General features: G+C 42.3%; 1 protein-coding gene across 2 annotated transcripts in view; it reads right to left on the reverse strand.

The window, feature by feature from the left end:
- Window positions 1-20610, reverse strand: part of TBXAS1 (thromboxane A synthase 1) — a 274193-nt gene that overhangs the window by 242437 nt on the left and 11146 nt on the right. The window contains exon 1 of one of the 2 annotated variants that reach the window (XM_071551087.1): window positions 11124-11249. The exons of the other annotated variant lie outside the window; for it this stretch is intronic. The gene's annotated coding sequence lies outside the window, so the exon portion shown is untranslated. Of the gene's footprint in view, window positions 1-11123; window positions 11250-20610 lie in introns of those variants that run through there. 2 annotated transcript variants of the gene reach the window in all.

Consider the following 20610-nt stretch of genomic DNA (forward strand, 5'->3'; position numbering starts at 1 on the left):
TCTTCAAGACAACAACAGCAGCAGGTTGCACATAAACACCTTTGCCCATGACAAAACTCCCTCAACTGCCCAGTATTGTTTGTTACTTATGAAACTGGAAATACTTGTATACTGCAGACATCCCACCCATTCTAAACAAACTATATGAAAGTTAAGGAAATCAATGTTATGCAAAAACTAAGTTTGAGAATTATATGGTAACCTTGAGAAACAGAAATTCTGTAAAATCTGATTCTCATAATACACCAGATGAAAAGTGGTTTCTTCTATTACAACCCCAAGACAATAGCTTAGATTTAATGTGCAAGGCTTCTCCAATATCACTGTATTACATTTCCTGCATTTATAAGGAAAGTTAATAATAAAGGTATCAAAAAAGTAGAGTCCCTAACACAATGGAGTTTAATTTTAAGAAGATTTGGCTCTACTCTAACTGAATCACTGCTATTTTGGTTCTCCTGTGCTTCACAGCTGCATTAATTCCCTTCCAGCCTCAGATCCTTGCAGAATAAGTAAAAGGTGTTAACCAGCTCATCAGTTCCACAGAATAGCGATGTAGTTCACAGAAGACCTTGCTTACTGTATTAACAACTCTATTGCTATTCTGGGTCAATAACAGCTCTGCTGGTTTGCTGCTGCTGGCAAGTTATCCAAGAACAACTGCATCAAGAATCAAGATCAGGACACAGGAATTAATCAGTGGGCACAAGCCAATCCCAACCAGCAACTGATTCTGTGGGACTTTAAAAAAAATAAAAATTTAAAAATCAAATATCCATATGCATTAAAGTCTCTTAAAAATACTAAAATAATCACTACAAGTGCAGAAGGTAAGAAGTAATATTCTGATTTCATTGTACTTTCATTTACTTGGTTTTTTGAATTAAAAGACTTATTTTTCTGCACATAAAGGACAGATACTCTCCTATTAAAGTCGACTACATAACTCCTATCAGCACACACGGGTCAAGTACAAGCACACACCTCACTTGGTTTTTAAGAAGCACTGGAGTCTTTTCCCAGTCATACTGGGAGAAAGGTGGGATGAGTAATTCTCAAATGCATGGATGACAAAATAAGCTTTCACATTGGCATACAATCTGGAAGAGAACACATGATCAGCCTTTTCTTTTCATCCTTTTCTGGTTTTGATGTTGGGGTTGGTTTTGTTTTATTTTTTCATCACCTGTTTCTTGCTGAACTTGGCACCTCCAACCATTAAGAAGGGTGGCACACAGCATTGACTCTAAAACTTACCCAGAGCTCTCCTCACAGACCCACAGGCTCACAGTTATCAGCTCAGAGTTAAGGATCTCAGCTCTGTGAAGAGCCGCATGATGCTTAGCAAGGTGGCAATAAAAGGAGTCGGGGATGCAGACAGCAACAAAAACAGGCTATTTATCAATCCTAAGTCTCTCTTTACAGGTGCTTTACATGAGAAATGTCATACTAATTAACCAGTTAATAGCATAGATATTTTCCACCAACCTCCCTTTAGTGGAGCCATGCTGGTGAGTATAATATCAGTATCAAAGAACTAGGTAGACAGATACAAAGTCCTCTCCAACTGAACGCTGGAGGAAGGCAGAGACAAGCAGAAGTGGAAGAGAACCTTTTTCTGTCAGACTGCTATGAGTCAGCAGCATGGCTGCATTTGCCTCCACAAGGCTTCACTCAAGACTGCATCTACCAAGCTTTGCAGCTCCTTGTCACGGTGCCATCCAAGCTCTTCTCTCCTGCAGCAAGTAAATTCAACAGATCACCACCTTATTCCTCAAAAAGTAATGTCTGCAACAAGACACCCATCACGTTCCTCATTTTCGAGCCCTGCCTTGGAGCTCCCCAGCACACAGCAGACCTGCGAGACAAGCAGCTCAAGAACAGCCAGAGCTTCATCCTGCACAGACATTCGCAGCAGTAACTGTTAAACAGAGAAGTACGAATAGCATTCAAAGTCTGAGAAACTGAACTGTTCCTCAACTGAAAAAGAAAAAAAAAACCCTGGCACCCAGACAATCCAGATTTTACAGAAAGCCTTAAAACCCTATCTGACTCCAATAATTTTTTCTGTAAATGCTCTTCCAAAACAATGCATTTCAACTTCCAAATTAATACAACTGTGGCTATAAGCCTCAGCAATGCTTGACATACACAAGTATCATTCCAACATGAAAAACAGAGCTTATTAAAAAGCAGGAGGATCATAGACCTTCTCAGTAAACACAAATCACGCTAAGGATTTTGACTTTTCTTCAAAGCATATCAAATGGAAAGCGTAGTCTCAGATATTTCAGAAGCTATGTCTAATCACACACTCCTGCTAATGACCAAATTCAACTCCTCTCATGCCATTCTACCTCATATGCTTTAGGTCTGTAATAATCTCATTAAGGCCGAGACACACCAACTTTATCACAGGTGAAGGAAGTCCAGGAAGATGTTAAATTTTAATTTTATAGCAACTTGTGTCTGTAGCAATTTGTAGCACAGTCTTCATATCAACTAAATTCTGCTACAGACAGCTTAGCCACAAAATGCTACGGACAAAATACCACAAAGCAGCTTAAAAAAAATTTAATCAGAAACTAGTTTATGTATAAGCTTTAACAAAACCCATGTACAAAAATGTGTAAGTATACATAATAATTTAGCTTAAAGACAAGGACCTTTCCAAAGTCAAAATGAATTCTTAACCTCTTGAAGACAGACCAATCCAAGAAATCAAAGGAACATTTCACACATTTTTTTTCAAATTTAAAACAACCTTAATATCCAAAGTACTGTGAATATTAATGTATTAGAATAGAGGGATTTATAATGGCCATCTGTGACTAAATTATTACTATCCCTGTTCAGGATTGATTAGGCAGATTAATCAGACAGTTTTGTACTCCTGCATGATAAACTGTGACAAACTACCCAACAGGCAGACCACCAAGGCATTAGAGTCTACTGATAAAGACCTTGAGCTATCCCCAAAACAGATGGGAGCACCAAAAGGGCACCATGAGCTCATGGAAGATTCTTAAACCACCTTGAATAAAACCATGCCAATAAACTGGATCTCAGAAGGCAAACACAGTAACTGTAAAACCACACTGAGGAGACCACTTTTATGATACCTCCAATTGAGAAACAGAAAGACACACTTTTACGCTTAAATTGTTTTGCCAAGTCAGAACCTGGCTGTATTACCCTACGTGCTTCCCAGGAAACAGGCACCTAGCTTAAAATTCTAGGAAAGCTAAAATATTACACAAACTTGTACTTCAGTAACAAATTTAATCTGAGCTGACTAAAAGTTTTGGTACTTCAAATTTGATCAATATCCTAGGGGCTAAAAAACTCATTATGCTAACTAAATGTAGTGGCACTGTACTAAGTCCCCTCCAAAGCAACAAGCTGTGAGATATCCTAGTTATTTCAAAGAACTCCACTTAGAAATAGCACAGATTTTATGGTCAAAAGGAAAGACAGTTTCCTCCTCTTGCTGTGAGGGTTAAGAATGAGTTTCTAAAATAAAGTTACCTTTGCTAATAGTGACATTAAGATCTTGCATCTCCTATGAAATTCCAGAGAAAGCAGAAATTAATGTAACATCTGCTGCCCGTTGCCAGGCATTTCTAAGCAAATTGACTTTATTAAATAATCAGTAACTTGTTTATAATTCTATAGCTTGCTTTAGAAACACTGATTGATTCAAGCAATCCTATAATTTCATTGTCCTATAAACTTGACTGGAGATAAGTAAGGATTTATTGTTGATGGATCAATGGCTCCATATTGACAGAAAAAGCCAAAGAACCCTGCCTAGGCTAGTCTTGTAGTTGCAGAGAAACATATAAATCACAAAATCACAGAATTACAGAATATGCTGAGTTGGAAGGGACCAACAAGGACCATCAAGTCCAACTCAGGCCTGCACAGGACTATCCCCACAGTCACACCATGTGCCTGAGAGTATCATCCAAACTCTTCCTGAACTCTGTCAGGCTTGGTGCTGTGACCACTTCTCTGGGTAGCCTGTTCCAGTGCCAAACCACCCTCTGGGGCAAGAACATTTTTCTAATATCAAGCCTAAACCTCCCCTGAAAACTTCAGGCCATTCCCTTGGGTCCTGTCACTGGTCACCACAGAGAAGAGATCAGTGCCTGCCCCTGCTCTTCCCCTCACAAGGAAGCTGTAACTGCAATGAGGTCTCCTCTCAGTCTCCTCTTCTGTGGACAGAACAGACCAAGTGACCTCAGCTGCTCCTCATACAGCTTCCCCTCAAGGCCCTTCACCATCTTTGGACTCTCTCTAATGGCTCAGTATCTTTCTTATACTGCAGTGATCAAAACTGTACACAACATTCAAGGTGAGGCCACACCGTTGCTTTTGTAAAAACACCATGGTAAGAACTGGTAAGTTCTAGTTCCTTTTGTCAAGTTCAGTTTTTAAACACCAAGAAAAATACCTTCTTTGTCTGAATGAAAAGTTACTCTAGATAAACTCCAGGCCTGAATACTGCAAACTGCATTTTATTGCTGGAACGCAGGTCAAAAGAACTGTAAAAAACTTAACCAAAATGCCTTGGTCTATGAGTTAATTAAATTAACTGTGCAAACTGATTTCTCATTCATCCATTAGCTTGTGGGATTGACACCAAAATGTATCAAGCCCAGTTCTTTTCTGCTGGATTTCCCCAATTAATAGAAATATTTTGAGAGCCCGGTGTGCTCCCTAGCTACTACATTCCCCACCTTACCTCTTCAGTTTGCAATTCAATCATTTTATTGTGGAATCTTTTCAATACAATACAAAAAGAAGAAGATTGAGAAAGATTAGAGAACGACTACATGAAGCCTCCTTAAAAGCCTCCAAGCACACCTTGGAGGCAATTAGCCATAGCAACCAGCACCGTGTAAGCACTTCGATGGCTCCTGAATTGTCAGCTGGAGAAACCCTGGCCATCACATCTTTCTAGGGGCCCTGACAGGAGAAAGGGAGTTGAAGGACAAACAGAAAGGACAAAGGGGAGAAGAGAGCACAAAACAGTTAGATCTGACCATCCTGTTGTGGGAGGACAGCCACTGCTGTCCACCCTGCACTCTGTCTGTGAAAAGGATGAGCCAAAAGCTGGAAGAGCTGCTCAGTGACTCTTTCAAAAGCAGCTGATTGCTGATGCAGACCATCAACAGCCTGTACACATAGCCTCAAAATGGGCTGTAAGGCCCAGAAGTGGGAGTGGGATGAGACTTGAGGGCAACCCCCACACAGACCATCCCTCACCAAGAAGTGAAGACTCACCAGGCTAAACATTGCAGGCAGGTACAAGGTCCATCAGCACAGCAAAGAGTGAACCAGAACCAGGGGCCACACAGGGATTCAACTCAGCCACTGAGCACCCAGACCTGAACTTCAGTGGGACTCCTGGGCCCCCGGGAACAGCAGATGCGTGGGGTGTCTCAGGTGAGACCAGGACAATTAACACCTACTGATACCCTCAGTGCCCTGACAAGCTCAGTACTAAGGCCTGGGACAGATTAAAAGATAATGACAGACACATGGGACTAGGGTAATTGAAAGAGTAAACTCACTAATACATTGCATTTATCAATACCCAGTCAAAATCCAAAATGACAAAACGGTAAGGCACCAAAAGACTCAAAAACCATGAATCTCAGTAAAGAAGTATTCTTCACCTGATGTCTGTCATTGGTTTTTCAAATACCACATGCCCCCAGCAGAAACCTCACAGATGTGAGTGAAGAATGTCCCTATGGTTTATGGCCTTCAGCCTGACAAGAATGGTAGAATTGTGTTCCACTAAGAACTGTGTGCAGTATCAGCTCTGCCTTTATGCTTTATGGTCTAAAATCATAGAGTTTGGATGCCTCTTTGGTTTGGGTCCCTCTGAGGTGAGTAAGACAGCAAAAAGAAAGAGCAAATGAATATGCAATGTGTTAGATGATAGAATCATGCCAAAACCAGAAGAGATACTATGTCTCATGCACTACCACCACCCAGTCTCTGCACTAAAGATGCAGAATGGGAACAAAGGAAAAAGAAAGGCCACAATCAAACAAGTCAAACTAATACTATTGCCACAGCAATGGTTCCCATACCTCAAGAAGCCCAGAGGCTAATATTTCACATCCACATGTAGAAAGGCAACCTGACTGCAAAGAAACTCAACCTGGCAGCTCCAGGTAACCAAAGAACAGACCTAGTATTTCAGCCATTCTTTAGTAACATCCACAGAGCTACTCTATTAGGATGCAGAAACATCCATTCACAGGATACAGTCAGGTGTCCTGGAGAACACCAGGTACAGGGTCTGGTCATGCTGCTCTGACTCTTGTACACAGGCATGGGAAGTTGTTGCCCTGTTTCCTCTCTTGCCTTTGAAAATGTTCCCCAAGATAAACCTTTCAAAATTGCAATAACTGCACTGTGAACAATCATGATGAATATTTTCAGATGGCAGTAAAAACACAAAATATATGGGGCACTGGAACACAAAAAGGTGGGGCAGGAAGACATAGAACACCTTCACGCTATGGGGCAAATGCAGGAAGAATATGAAGTATGTTGAAAAGCCTTGTTTTCACTCACACCCCTATCAAGGGGGTATTCACTGCCTAAAGGTATGCATCATATGATGAATAATTCTTGGCAGATCATGCCAAATATTCCCAAAGGTCTTCTTATCTATATGAAAGGGAACACAGATAACTAACATACAAATTGCAGGCCCCTTATATACAGCAGAAGAGCACATACAACATACGGTTGGTTTACTCTAGTTCAGCCTTTTGTGCTTTCTCATTCACTGGGGTTTTTTGCTGCAGTCCTTTCTGCTGAGCACTGGTACACTAATTCACTAAATCAGAAACCCCTTCAGCTCTCTCATTCTCAGCAGATATGTTGTAACACAGACATGCATAACTGATGAGGGGACAGAAAAAAGAAAAAGTGAAAAGCAAACTTACACAATCACAAAACCAGGAATTTCCAAATTTCAGGTTATTTCTGCAAGTCTTGGTTTAGCTGAGGTTTTTGCTAAAGCACTGGTTGTTCATTTGTGCAATTGTGAGAAATACAGGTTTTACAAGGGGAAAAGACAGTCTAGCTCAAAGCAAGGGAAAAAATGCTCCAAAGCTGTGAAACTCAAAGGATCAGGGCTAAAATATTATTTAAACTATTTTAATTTCTCGGTTTAAAAAAATGCATGTTTTCCCTGCAGTCTCATGGATATGAGCGTAAATTTGTGATTTCTGAATGCTTGAGGTTAGCAATGCTTGTAAAAAGGCACGAACACAATAAGCTGACCTGTTAGCCATGGGAAGAGAGGTTAAGTGGAAGAGTAAATAATCTGGCATATGAGTTGAAATAGCAAGAAAAACTTAGGCTCAACAAGATTTCAACCCTGCTGACACTCCTTTTAACTGTAAAACTCTAGTGTAGATAGGATCTGAGCCTAAGGTCCACCTCCTTCCTACCTTCTGATGCCTTCTACCAAGTGGCAGATAAGCTCAGACTCAGTGTAACTTTCCCCTTAAGAGCCCCTGCTCTGTCTATAGCAGTTCAGACTAACTAGAAATGACAGCAACTACCCAGATGCATGACAGAGGAGCTGGGACTGCTTCAGACAGCCCAGAGACAGTGGGATGTTATGATGAACTGTAACTCATTTACCTTCTTTGCATAAGCAAAGTGACACATGAATGCAAGATGCCGGATGGAGTAAGCTGACTGAAAGTGGAGAAGATAGGTTTCAGATGGGGCTTATATTTATGCAAGACTAGAAGCCAAAAGCAGAGAAACAGGAGATAAAACACAGGACAAAAGTCTCACCATGCATTCAATAAAATACAGTTTCTTTCAGTCATCTTTACCTTAGTTTTCTTTGGCCAAGTCTGTAAGGTGGTGAGACATCAATCAAGGGGGGCCCCTACAGATGCATGTGAGTATTTTAAGGGTGCAGCAAGGAATGGCAGTTTTGTATGTCTGGTGCAGGGAGATGTACTCTGTCCCTGTGTGATGCACTCACCTCTCTGAATGGAAGCATCAACTTCAAGGGTAAAATATTGTTTTTCTCTTAGTATATGTAACTTCAATTAACCTTATTGGAGCATTGTGGGTACACTGAGAAGATTACACTCCTTAATGTGCAGTTACAGCTGTACTGTAAATGCAACATTACATGCTTTCTATTATGGTTCAAGACCACTACACTCTTCAAGACTGTTATAAACCTCAGAAAACAGGAGTTTATAATGGAAACGCTGAAACACTCAACTCTAAAAGCCCCAGCAGAGGAAATACAGCTATAAATTCAGCTTCCCTTTTCCAGCATATACATTGGCAAGTTATGAATAATAGGTTATTTCTACTCTTACAACAGACAGATGTACACAATGCTCAGGGTAACCTTTGCTGTAAAAGTGGAGGATGGAAAGAGCTGAGTGGAAAGAGCAACCTTTTGTCTTGATTTTTAACAGAGTTACTGCAATTGCAATAACGACATAAAACCAGCAATTGAAATGTAGTAGCCTGTGCACCAGGGTTGGATTCCGAATGCACTTTTAAAAAAAAGGGTGGGTTATGTTTCTATGGTCAGTGAGAAAAAGACATGAGCCACCCCAAATCCCCTCATCCTCCTTTGTTTTAAAAGAGGAATTGGCTCTGTGGATACTGTTCAAATAACATTGCAAAACAACTTGCTATCCATTCATAAATGGGTATTCTCTATATATTTTCTTGTATATATAATCTGGTTCCTAATCTTAACACTATCAAGAAGCAAAATTTCAACTAGCATTTACTGGATTTGCTAATGTAAAAAGACCCTGCTCTGTTTGGCCAGATGGGCAGGCAGCTATACCATCACTGGGGCTGAGGTATTTGGAAATTTCTTCAGATATTAATAGCAATGGCAGAGGTGGGTCAATATAATCCCATTAGTCATATCACACTGTTTGATTTCTGGTATGTATGAGGAAAGGAAAACAAACCCAAGACAATTGCCATTTGGGAGGCATGCTGACGTTGGTCTTTTAAACATTGCAGCCTGACTGGTGGGTGGGGAAAGGTAGAGTAGTGAGATCTATGTATTTTGTTGGCACAGCCTTCACCACTAGGAGGAAGGGAGGGAGGAGAGGCACACACCACTGTTGCTGCCTGCACGGAGCTCAGTGCCACCACCACCCTCCTCAGGCACCTGCCCTGTCCCAGGGTTTCAGCGACATCCCAAGCCATCACACTCCTCTGGAGACAGTCTTTCAGGGGTTCTCTCACCCTGTCTCCAGTTGCCATATGTACTATCAGTGTACAGAGAAACATTCAAAGCTCAGAAAGGCTGCATACGGATATGATCCCTCTTTTTTATATTAGTGCTATTCACATTTGAGAAAGTTTCTTGAATGTGTAGGGAATGCTTTCAAAATCAGACGCCCCTACAGATTAATTTCTATTACAATTCAGATGCCCCCCTAAATTATTTTCTATGACAAATATATTAGCAGTGACACTAATATTGTAAACAGCAAGAACATCAAATACACCACAGATCTATAAGGTACAAGAAAAGCAGCCCATGGGTCCTCCCCATTGCAGCTGCTGGGATTTTTAAGGTAATGGGTTAGTTGGTAGAAAGTTTAGCGTTTCTTACCAACACCTCTAAGCATTCTCATTTTAGACCCGAGGGCACTGCGTTTAACATTTCTGCATGCTTGATTCCTGGAGGACACTGGCTTATTAGCCTTCTGCTTTCTGCCTTTCTGTACAGCAGCACTCCTGGTGCCCATGATGCACAAACCCCACACACCCAAAAGCTGTACCTTCATGTTGACCCAAAGCTGCCAAGCTTCTGAACAGGAAAGGAATTGCCTCATTGTCCAGACCTGTTCAGTTCAGCATTAGCCAATATCTGTGGAGATCAACAGCAAAGCTACTTTATTGACATTAAAAGGGCAACACAATTCCCAGCAGAACTAAGAACTGCCTTTTACATCTTCTCTTGGGTGAGGCCTTTACTGGACCTGACTCCTGTCTTTACTTTCACCTTTTGTGTTTTAATAGGGCCTTGCATCGGTAGCCTTAACTAAAAACTCCCACTCTGCCCCTACAGTTTTCAGCCTGCCCACTGCTTGCTGTTTGACCCAGAAGCAGTAGTTGAGAACCAATGACCCAGACCATAAGTAATGCATACAAAAATCTGTGGTTTTCAGAATAATTAGTAAATTATTTTTAGGACAGGATCATTAGGATATAACTGTATTATTGAACCAAGTCTTTCTGCATGAGGGATCTCATGTACATTCAGCCATTGAAGGTCTGCAGAGCATCTTTTTACAAGGTATTTCCCAAAACTCTCTAGCAAATTTACACTCAATTGTAAGGAGCAACAGCAAGGCTGGAATAGTTTTCCAGATGCCCACTTGCCAGAGGATCACAGCTAAAATGTTCAGGAGTGTTTTACCTGGCCCATGAAGCACACAAAGCCATTTCTTCTCTCTGTGCTATCCTGACCACCACTCCATCTTAATAAGAACCAGGATGAAACTGGAAGCATTTCCAAGGATTTTCAAGGTAGTGACCTGAACAGCCTGAGACTTGCAGTTGCCTCTAGTTTAGCAAACAGCAGATACACTGGAAGAAGGAAATGTACACGGGCAGAGATTATGGCAGCCACTTACTCAAATTTGTATTTGGCTAATTCTCTCTACTAAGACCTCGAAAGTCAACTTAAGAGGAAAAACAATACTTAAAAAGCAAGCTTAATTTCAGCAAGAACCTAGAAGATAAAGACCCTTATTCACTGGAGAAAGATTTCTAATTCTTGTAAGACTGAAGGACTATTTCTCCCACTAACCTTTTCCTGAAGGAGCCAACCACCACCCTTCTGCATGGCTGCAGGGCAGAATGACATCTCCACACAGCCGGTCCTGTGTGCTGGTGCTGCAGACAGTTCTGCCAGCCAACCCACACCCCGATGACTTGGCCCAACAATGTGCCACGGGAACAGCATGGCAAAATCTCACAGCCAAAGGCACAGAGTGAGGAGGACTAGGGTGGACAATATGATTTACACCACCGTGCCTCCACCACCTCCACAGCAAATACTACAAGATCTTTACCTTTACAAGTCTCCCATGGCTCCTCCAGCGATTTCTGGTTGGACTGCCAACAGGGAGCTGCCCTGCAGCAGCCCGATGGGAGCGGCGGGGCGCGGAATCAGCGCAGCCTCCCACGGGACAGACAGGTGCTTGGAGACCTGCCGGGCAGGGCCGTGAAACTACAACTCCCAGGAGGCCCCGCGCCTCTCCGCTCTGCTTCCCTTCAGCTGCCCTCCGACATGCCCTCTGGGGGCTGCAGTTCCACTGCCGCCCCCCTCGCCGCTCTCACTGACATATTCTTGCTGCTAAGGGAGACCCCAAAGGAAACAAACACTCTGAAACCTTTAAATACCTTTTCATATACTTTCGTGTGTGTGTGAGTACACACACACACACACACACACACACACACATGTATGTATGCATTTAAAAAAAAGCAAAACTGAGCAAATATTTTTGCCTACAGTAAGGGGAAAACGGGAAGTTACTGTACTTCCAATTCTCTTTCTGCTTCTGGTGGGGTTTTGCTTTGCTATGAAGGGAGAGGGGGAAGAGTGAAAACAAAAGCTCATAAGCAAGTATTGGCAAATAACTTTGCAAAATCAGATGGGAAAACCTTAAATGTTCCCATACACTAATTAGTTAATGACTGGCCTCAAGCCAAAAAACATGCAGATACTTTACTGTATCCTCCACTGAAGTGAATGCAATTGAATCTCATACTCCAGTTGTTCCAGAAACTCAAGGCCTCTAGAAATTATAAGCATGGCTTAATAATGGTGAGATTTTAAAAGTAATTACAGGCTTATCCACACTGGGAGCCGCTGCAGAGTAGCTTCACTTGCATAACTCCCCTTCCCTGTGCTGGACATGTATTTCCCACTAACACTGCTTTATTCTGAATTAGTTTGCCCCATCCAGGCTTTCAGTTCAAAAGCTACCTTCACCCAAACTGATGAATTTATGCAAGGTGAGCCTAAACTGCATGTTCTGTTTTTACCTTGTGTTTGAGCCTTTATGTAGGCATCTGTTCCCAAAGCTAGGCATTTCTTTTGAAAACTAGAGGTGAAGTTTCTTACAGAGTCACTGCTGTCCTCAGTTTGGGAGATCAATAGGAACACTAAATGCCACAAGACTCACAAAAAAACCCTGTGGGACCATGGCCCTATTTGCCTGGCTGGGAATGTTTGTTTTTCTAACGTGGCAAGAAAGGCTGTTCAGAGGAGAGAAAGCTCTCCTTTCAGAGTAAAATCCGCTCTTAGTAATTAGTCCTTGTGGGTAGCAAGTTTTAACAACACTTCACAGAGAACATTACATTCATAATCTGTCCAAAATATAGCCAAAACTTTAAAGGTTTGCCCCATTTTTATTAATTGCATATGCATAAAAAAATTCTACAATGTTAATGTACAATGAGCCAGAAAAGTTCTTCCAAAACCAATAGGTATTAACCCATGAACATACCAACAGGTCCCCTTTACTTGCGGTGAAGAGGAGGAAGAGAAGGAAAGGTCCTCGATAATAGGAAATAATACATGAGTGATGCAGGAAGTTTCAGTGTGTAGACAGGTGGGACTCACAAAGACTTCTCAACTTCTACGTAGCACCACACCACAGCTATCTCAGTTGCATGGCAAAGTTCCTAAATGAAGACTTCCCAGAGGAGGAGGACATGACGCAGAGGCAGACACAGAGTCCTGCCAGAACTGCAGACAAACCACACTGCTCCATTGCTTCTAGCTATGGAGGGAAGCTGCAGGACTTCTGCATCCAAGTCAATCCATTGAATGGCTTCTGGACTCCATTTGGCCCAGTAAAGGGTTTAGCTGCTTTGCAAAGCACTACAGCTCATCTTGTACTTCTAGAACAAGCTGGCAGCACCTGAACAGCATACTTAAGCCATAACCCAGATAAGCCTTCCAAGATAGTTGAGATTCTACAGTGTGTGGCTTTTTAAAGTAAGTTTTCATGGACTTGCTAGAAAAATGTGAGTTTTGACCTAGCACTCTTCATTCCAAGATTTCTGAATAATCTATTTTAATGCAGGCTTAGAAAAGAAAAAGAAGATGGAAAAAAAAAAGAGTATGGTCTTTTGACATCAGTTCAAGTCCAATTGATAGAAAATCTATTAATTTATATCACAATGTCTGTATAAAGCAGATACATAGAAGAACTGGAATGGATTCTGTCCCAAGACCTTGTGGTATCAAGACAGGAGTTATGTTTGCTTGCCTTTTTTTTTTGCCTTTTTTTTTTAACTCTGTAGAATTTGGTTGACTGAGACAGCATCTCTTACTAAAAATGAGATGTGAGAAAACTGCTTTTGTGAAAACAATACTTATGCCAACAGGTATTTTTTTAGTTCCTGATTTGCATAACTACATACGCCATGAATAAGTCTATTGAAACTACTAAGGTCTGTCTAATGTTTTCATCTTCCTATACCCCAGAACAATAATGGTCTCAGTCATCTATTATTTGCAACAATTCACAGATAATATCAGAATAAAGAGGAAGTGTGGATAATATAGCACAAGACCCTCCCATTGTTTTGCTGGAGTAGGGAAATCCAGTGGAGACTAAACTTTCTGTAAACATGGGTCTGGCACTGGCTGCCTCCTTCCCTCCCTGAGGGGACGCTGACGTGGGGAACCTCAGCCCACCCCATTCACCTGACTGCCTGTAATGCAGAGCTGAAAGAGTTGCCATATGTAAGGACCACAGCAGGATGAATATGCTTCTTTTCACACATGGAAAAGAGAAGCAAAATCCAGAGGCAGCTGATTTCCCAATAGCAGAAGGCCGGACAAGAGGAAAAAACATTTAAAGCTAGCAATGCCGGAGTTAAAAAATCCCAGTGCCTTTCACAGGGTAACTGTGAGCAGCCTGGAACTTTTTGTACAGAAAGAGCGAGTCAAATTTGCAATGCCATGTAGGCTCATACATGGCAAAAGCTTTCCATGTTGCTTCCGTATTTTGGAAAAGCCAGAGCTTTCCTCAGCATGTTCTCTTAAACACCTACTAGGCAAGGTGGAAATGGAGGCAGAAGCAAAACAATTACCTTGGAAGGTGTTGAGCAGCAAAACAGAGAGCCAAAGGGCTCCTGTTTGCCCTGAAGACCTTTCATAGCTGTACCCTTGTTTCCTGGGCACTTGCGGAGGCAGGAGCTGATGCCGACCCCTCACTCCTCCCCATCAGTACCCCTCTGCCATGCAGCCCCAGGGCATTCCCACGGTATTTCCACTGGGGTTTGACTGACCACAGGTGAGCAGTGAAATCAGCTTGCCAGATAGCAGATCAGATGGCAAACACAGTGGCACAATACTTAATTTGTAACTTTTATAACATGTTAGAGGCTAAAGTAGAGGGAAGCTCATGGAAAAGAAATATCTCGTCCTAGGATCCAAGAGTAAGGGGTTGTTCTCCCTCCTTTGCCTGGGGAAGGCTCTGCTCTTCTCACCCTCGCCACCTGGGGCAGATGAAATAAAGACATGGAGGGAATCTGAGTTTGGCAGGAGGCCAGGAGAGGCTGGATCCCGGCTGGTAAACGGAAGAGGCTCCGCATTCTTGCCAGCAGATGGAGCAGGGCTGGCATGAGAAGAGTGTGCTTTAAGAGTGGGAACGCCCTCCTGCCTCCACCATGCCTGCCCCTTTCCCAGGAGGAGCATCTCTTACCCTAGAGGAGTTTCCCCTTCCCTGCAGAAGGTCTTTCTCGTTCCCTGTCCTGGCCAGCTGATCCATCCCAAAGGTCTCTATCGATGAAGGTAAACTTCTGCCAAGACTGCCTCCCTGCACCGATGCCTGCAGAAAGCTGAATCCAGCAATGAGGGCTGATGAATATAAAAGCATCTATCCCTGCTTCTCCACTGGTGTGTGCATGTCCAAACTCACATGTCCACACTCATATGTCCACAGACACCCACCCTTTTACTTTTTAGCTGTGGACTATCTTGAGTAGACAAAGACCATCCACGTACCAGTGATCACCTTCCCTTTGCCCTGAACTGATTCACTGTCATTGTCTCTAGCTGTCAGAAAGGTAATTTTCCACTAATTTCTGTTTGTGCTGAGTTTAAGCCAGGATCAACATGAAAGATGGATATGTTCATGTCAGGTCAGCAAATTGAACCTAGTCAGCTAAGAATAACCAGATTCCACAGGTGAAAAAACAGAGATAAAGTGGAAATGGAGAAGAAGTACTATTTTCCTCCTTAGCCCTGGACACAGGAATGAATGAATGAAAAAAAACCCATGTAACCTTCTTGCCCCTCTACAAGATCGATTCCCCGCCCCCCAGCTGCACAACACCCATTTCTTCATTCCTTTCATTTGCTTTTTTGGTGAGATTGTGAGACACAGATCCTTCTGCAGGTCCCACCCATCCTATATGTTTTCAGCTTTCAAAGTCAAAGATAATCATCGTTATCCCTTGATAATCACCCATCAGTGTGTTGTTCCCCTCCCTGGATTCCCGCAGGTGTGGATAACACAGAGGGTGAAGGAAACACGTGTACTAGGCCACTGCATTTTCACCTGCCAGTTTGAAGGCCATGTCAGAGGCCAGCACGCTGTGCTATCTCAGGGGATCAGTTCTGCACAGGTAACTCCTTCACAAGTAGCAGGACTCCTTATGGCGAAGCTGCTCATGGAATGAGGTGGTCCAAGGCATGAGAAGGGACAAGCTGGCTCTGACACCTCCTGGGTGGGCAGCGCTCAGTGGACATTATTCTCAGCCAGTGTATAATATGGATGTAGTGCTGCTAGTGTGTACATCAGTCAGTGCAAATGAAAAGGTAAGGATACAACAAACTGTAAAGAATAAATACTGTCTGGTTTGCAGAGGGAGCCATTTGCAGGTAACTCCAGTCTTTATGCCTCATTCTTCCTGGGTTTGCCTTTTGATTTTCATTATTCTGCTTTTTGGAATCAGTTCATTTTTCTTCCTCAAAAGAGTTGGAATACTTTCTTTACTTTCTTCCTTTTTTTAATTTTGAAAAAGGAGCTCTTTATGTCATATATACAATCTTCACCATCATTAATTAAGGCACCTGGTGTTATGCTCACAGGGGCAAATGCAAGCTTTGTAATTGGAAAAGTACATCAGTACCTTATTTGCTTTATAATAGTCTATATATTTGTAGCTAAAAGGTAGTTGTGTAGCCCTGTTATGTTCCAAAACTGCCATCCTGGTGTCATTTTTTTAGTCTGTTGTGGAACAAAATAGAAATTATTGAAAATCCTAAAGCTTATATCTGAGAAAGGAAAGCAAGAAATCAGCACAGACTGTATTCTTTCTTGGACTTTTATAGGGGCAGATAGAGCCCCTTCTGCAAAAAATGCCTTTGACATAGATTATTGAGTGATCTGCTACACAGACAACAAAGAACAACATTTTATAAGCATTTTATGGGGTATTAAAAATCCAAAGTGGCCAGGTTTTCTAATGGAAAAAGCAAAATATTTCAGTGTTTGCACAAAGGCACCATCTGCATCAGAGCGACCCCAGACTAATTGACTGTGAGTGTGCGTGTCTGTGTGTGTGTCTACGTGTGTGTGTGTGTGTGTGTGTGTGTGTGTGTTTCAGAGAGACATTCTTTGCTTCAGTTCCATTATAATTCCTTTAAATATTTATTACTGGAATGTAAATTCTGCTGAAAACCGAAGTCTTTGCTTTGGAAAAAACAGACCATCACCTACCACGGGTGTTGTCACTCAGTGAAATAGCCAAGTCCCTTTTGAAGAAACAAAAGGATTTGGTTATATAAACAAGTCAGTGCATTGAATTATAGGAGTGAGGGAAGAAAAGAACAAAAACCTGCTGACTTCTGGTTGAACTACTCCTTGGCTATGTGTGAACTGAAGTTCTGCAGATCTAGCAAGAAGCAGGAGCAATATTAAAATGAATTGGTTACAAATAATGGAAATAGTCCAGCAAGCACATTTAGAAGTGCAGCCCTAAGTATGGCTTTATTTTCAAATTGTTTTTTCTTTATTTTGAATGTAAAACATTAATAAGCTTCTTAAGGAGATTGGGGATGGGAGAAAACACTGGCTGATCACCTTAAAGCCCAGGAAAATAAAAAAAGTTCTCAAGTTGCAGGATGAAATAACAAACTAGAATGGGTTTATACTTCTTACACTGCTATGAAAGCTTTACTTCTTGATCATTTCCAGACACCAGAAAGTTATTAAAATCCACATAGGGAAAAGAAATTCTACATTTATATGAGCTTTAAATCTTATTTTGGGACTTCAGCTAGTTACCAATGTAACCGAGAGTAAACCTCTAATGTGAAAAAGCTAGTCAAAAAGAGGAACCAAGGACCAGTCTAGCACTACAAACACTTGGGAAGGGATTTATCAAATAATATCTGGGGTTATACTTTATTCTGGAGGGTCAAAACTGGAACAGACTAGTGTGGATAGTACCTGCACGTAGGCTCAGGTATTTGTATCACTCTAAACCCTCCTGTCATTTCAAGGATATAAATAGACTTGGAAAAATCAGATTATTGGAAGGATTAAATTGGGATCAGTGTCAGTAATAATCTATTCCTTTGTGGTGACACCAGTTGAAAAAGGGAAAGTTTGGGGGAGGGGAGTCATGGTACACTGCCTATGGGTTGTGTGGGAATGGGAAATATGAATGAGAGGAAGGAGGGTTACACAGCACAGCTCTCATGTGGCTGGTAGGCAGGGGAAGCATAAGGACAGAGAAATCCTCCTTAGAAATAGCATTGGCCAAAGACCCTGTCTCACCAAAAGCTAGTTACAGTGATGGAGTGTCAAAATACACTAATCATTCTGGTTTATCAAACTAATAAAGTTTATCTATGTGCTGTGCTTCCACACTTCCAGCCCCACCACCCAGCATGCTCAAAGACCCTCAAATCATAGAGGAATTTTTAATTTATTTACTTTTTTTTTTTAATCACAGTGCCTGAATCTTTTCCCTACAGTGGCACTCCCTTTACCTCCTAAAGGGCTAGAAAAAAAGGTCGCAGGTACCTGACATCCCTGTCTCTGGGAACTCTGAAGTATCCCAAGCTGAGGAATGTAGTGTGGCCTCCAAGTACCAGCCCCTCCATCTCCAGCTCAGCTCATTGCACTGGAATTACCCCAGCCAGCCCTCACCCAGCCATCCACAACTGCAATCCATACAGGTGTCGCCTATGTAAGAGCTAAGTGAGAAGCAACTGGTCCAGGCTGTTTATCATTGCCCAAAATACATTTCTACAAGTACAATCAAATTTATTCTGCTCTTTTGGAGCCAGAATGATTTTGACAGTGGGGACTTCAATTTGGTGACAAATTGCCTGCTGAATTTTCTTTCATCCAGAAACATGAGAGAGCAGAGTACAGAAGGTAGCTTGTGATGTTGAGCAAACAAAGCGTATTTAGACTTGTGTTCCATCTAGCCTTTTGGAAGAAAGTTACAGACTGGGTTTTCAGTCAGGAGCTCTGTGAAATCCTGCTTCCTTGTTAAGCCATTTTCTACTTAGCACTTGCCCCAGGACATACCTCTAGGAGAGGACTAAGAACCATCTTCTGTATCTGAGTCCAAGGGAGATTTGTCATTGGCAGCTGCTGCTTTTCTGGATGTGCCATGAGACTTACCCTTTTTGTCAGTTTTTCCTTAAGAAGAAGAATGAAGAGACAGCAATATGTGTTTGCAGCCCAGAAAACCACCTGTATGCTGGCCAGAAGGTAAAGGGAGGTGATTCTGCCCATCTACTCTGCTCTGGTGAGACCTCTTCTGGAGGGTTGCATCCATCTCTGGGGTCCCAATCACAGCGAGTACATTGACTTGTTGCAGCAGGTCCAGCAGAAGGCCATGAAGATGATCAGAAGGCTGAAGCACCTCACCTATGAGGAAAACCTGAGTGAGTTGGAGTTGTTCAACTGGAGAAGAGAAGGCTCCTGGGAGACCCTAATGTGGCCTTTAGCACCTAATGAGGGCCTATAAGAATAACGGGGACAGACGTTTAGTAGGGACAGTAGCAACAGGACAAGGGACAGTGTTTTTAAACTAAAGGAGTGTAGATTCAGACTTGATATACATAAGAAATTTTTAGACGAAGATGGTGAAACACTGGCACAGGTTGCCCAGAAAGGTAACAGAGGCCCCATCTGTCAAAACATTCAAGGTCAGGTTGGACAAAACTCTGAGAGACCTGATCTAGATAAAAATATCTCTGTCTGTGGCAGCGTAGTTGAACTAGATAACAATTAAAGGTCCCTTCCAATGCAAACTCTTCTATGATTCTATGGGAAAGAATGGTCTCTCACTGGATAGGAGTCTTTCATCCTTCCACTGACTGGCTGAGTGGACAGCACAGGGAGACTGATGGTAGGGCAACTCAGGGCATTGAGCTCATTTCAATAAATACACCTTACTATATAAGCAAGGTTGTGGTGAGAAGAAAGGAATGCAATGTTTTTTGGAATAAGTAACACTTCTAATAACTATCTCCCTCATACTGCCCAGTGAAAGGAGCAAAAATGATAAGAGTAAGCAATTCCCAGCACTGTCCTCAGGTGCTTTCCCAGAAGTTTACTTTCACCCTGTACTGAATTAATTACTTGGGGTTTTTTACTGTTGAAAAGGCAAAGGTTGATATTTGGATTTGTGCATTTATAGCTTTGTCTCTTCAGAGGCTGCCTCACAAAAGCTTGTGGTTCTTTTCACATTTCCCATTGGAATTTTTTTTCCTAAGTATGTATTTAAATTTCTTCCTCTATTTCTTCAGATGCAAAATGCAAGCCTCTGATTCTACAAAAAAGATCAGGTGGTTTTCTTTTCTTTCTGTCTTTCAACTCTGCTTCTGCTTTCCATTTTTACTTCTGCTCAGTTAATTACTCACTTATAATTATTTCCCTCTTTGTTTACGTGGGCATGTATTTTCCCTGGGAAGCTGCTGCCTGGTCCTTGGGAGTCAGTGTAACCTGACTCCAACCCTGCTTGTTCTCTGCAGATGTACTGGCATCATGGAGCAGCCCTCAGCAATAAAGGGGTAGGACTGTTGCCTTGCTGGGCACTGGGTGCTGGGCACTGGGTGCCCACTCTCTGTTTGACTAGTGCACCACAGTGTCTGGCAATGCACTGTCATCCCTACAGAGACTGGCCTCAGGTGGACTGTCAGGCCAGAAACCTCTGTGGGGGGCAAAGCAAGAGGGGCATGAGCAACTTGGGAAGCTGAGGAAGGTGAGGGCACCCCAGCATTGCAGGCTCCATTCCCTTAATCTCCCTCTGCTGATGCTCTTCTGCTGGGGAAGCCATGCTGGCAGGAATGGGACTATGTGCTTCAAAGGGCTCCTGCCAAGCACGTCACTGCTATTTGTATAATGGGCTGAAAGTCTTGAGTGAGCACTGATACAGAAAGCAAAAGTCCCAATGTAATTAGTGATCCTTGCAGTTTCTGGTTCCTGAAAATCTGAGGCTAAGAAAATAGCTGCAAGGGTAAGAAGGAGGTAAATGTCAGTTCATGGCACCTTCTTCAAGCATTTT

This window comes from Pithys albifrons, chromosome 3 (assembly GCF_047495875.1).
Source record: "Pithys albifrons albifrons isolate INPA30051 chromosome 3, PitAlb_v1, whole genome shotgun sequence".
NCBI lineage: Eukaryota > Metazoa > Chordata > Aves > Passeriformes > Thamnophilidae > Pithys > Pithys albifrons.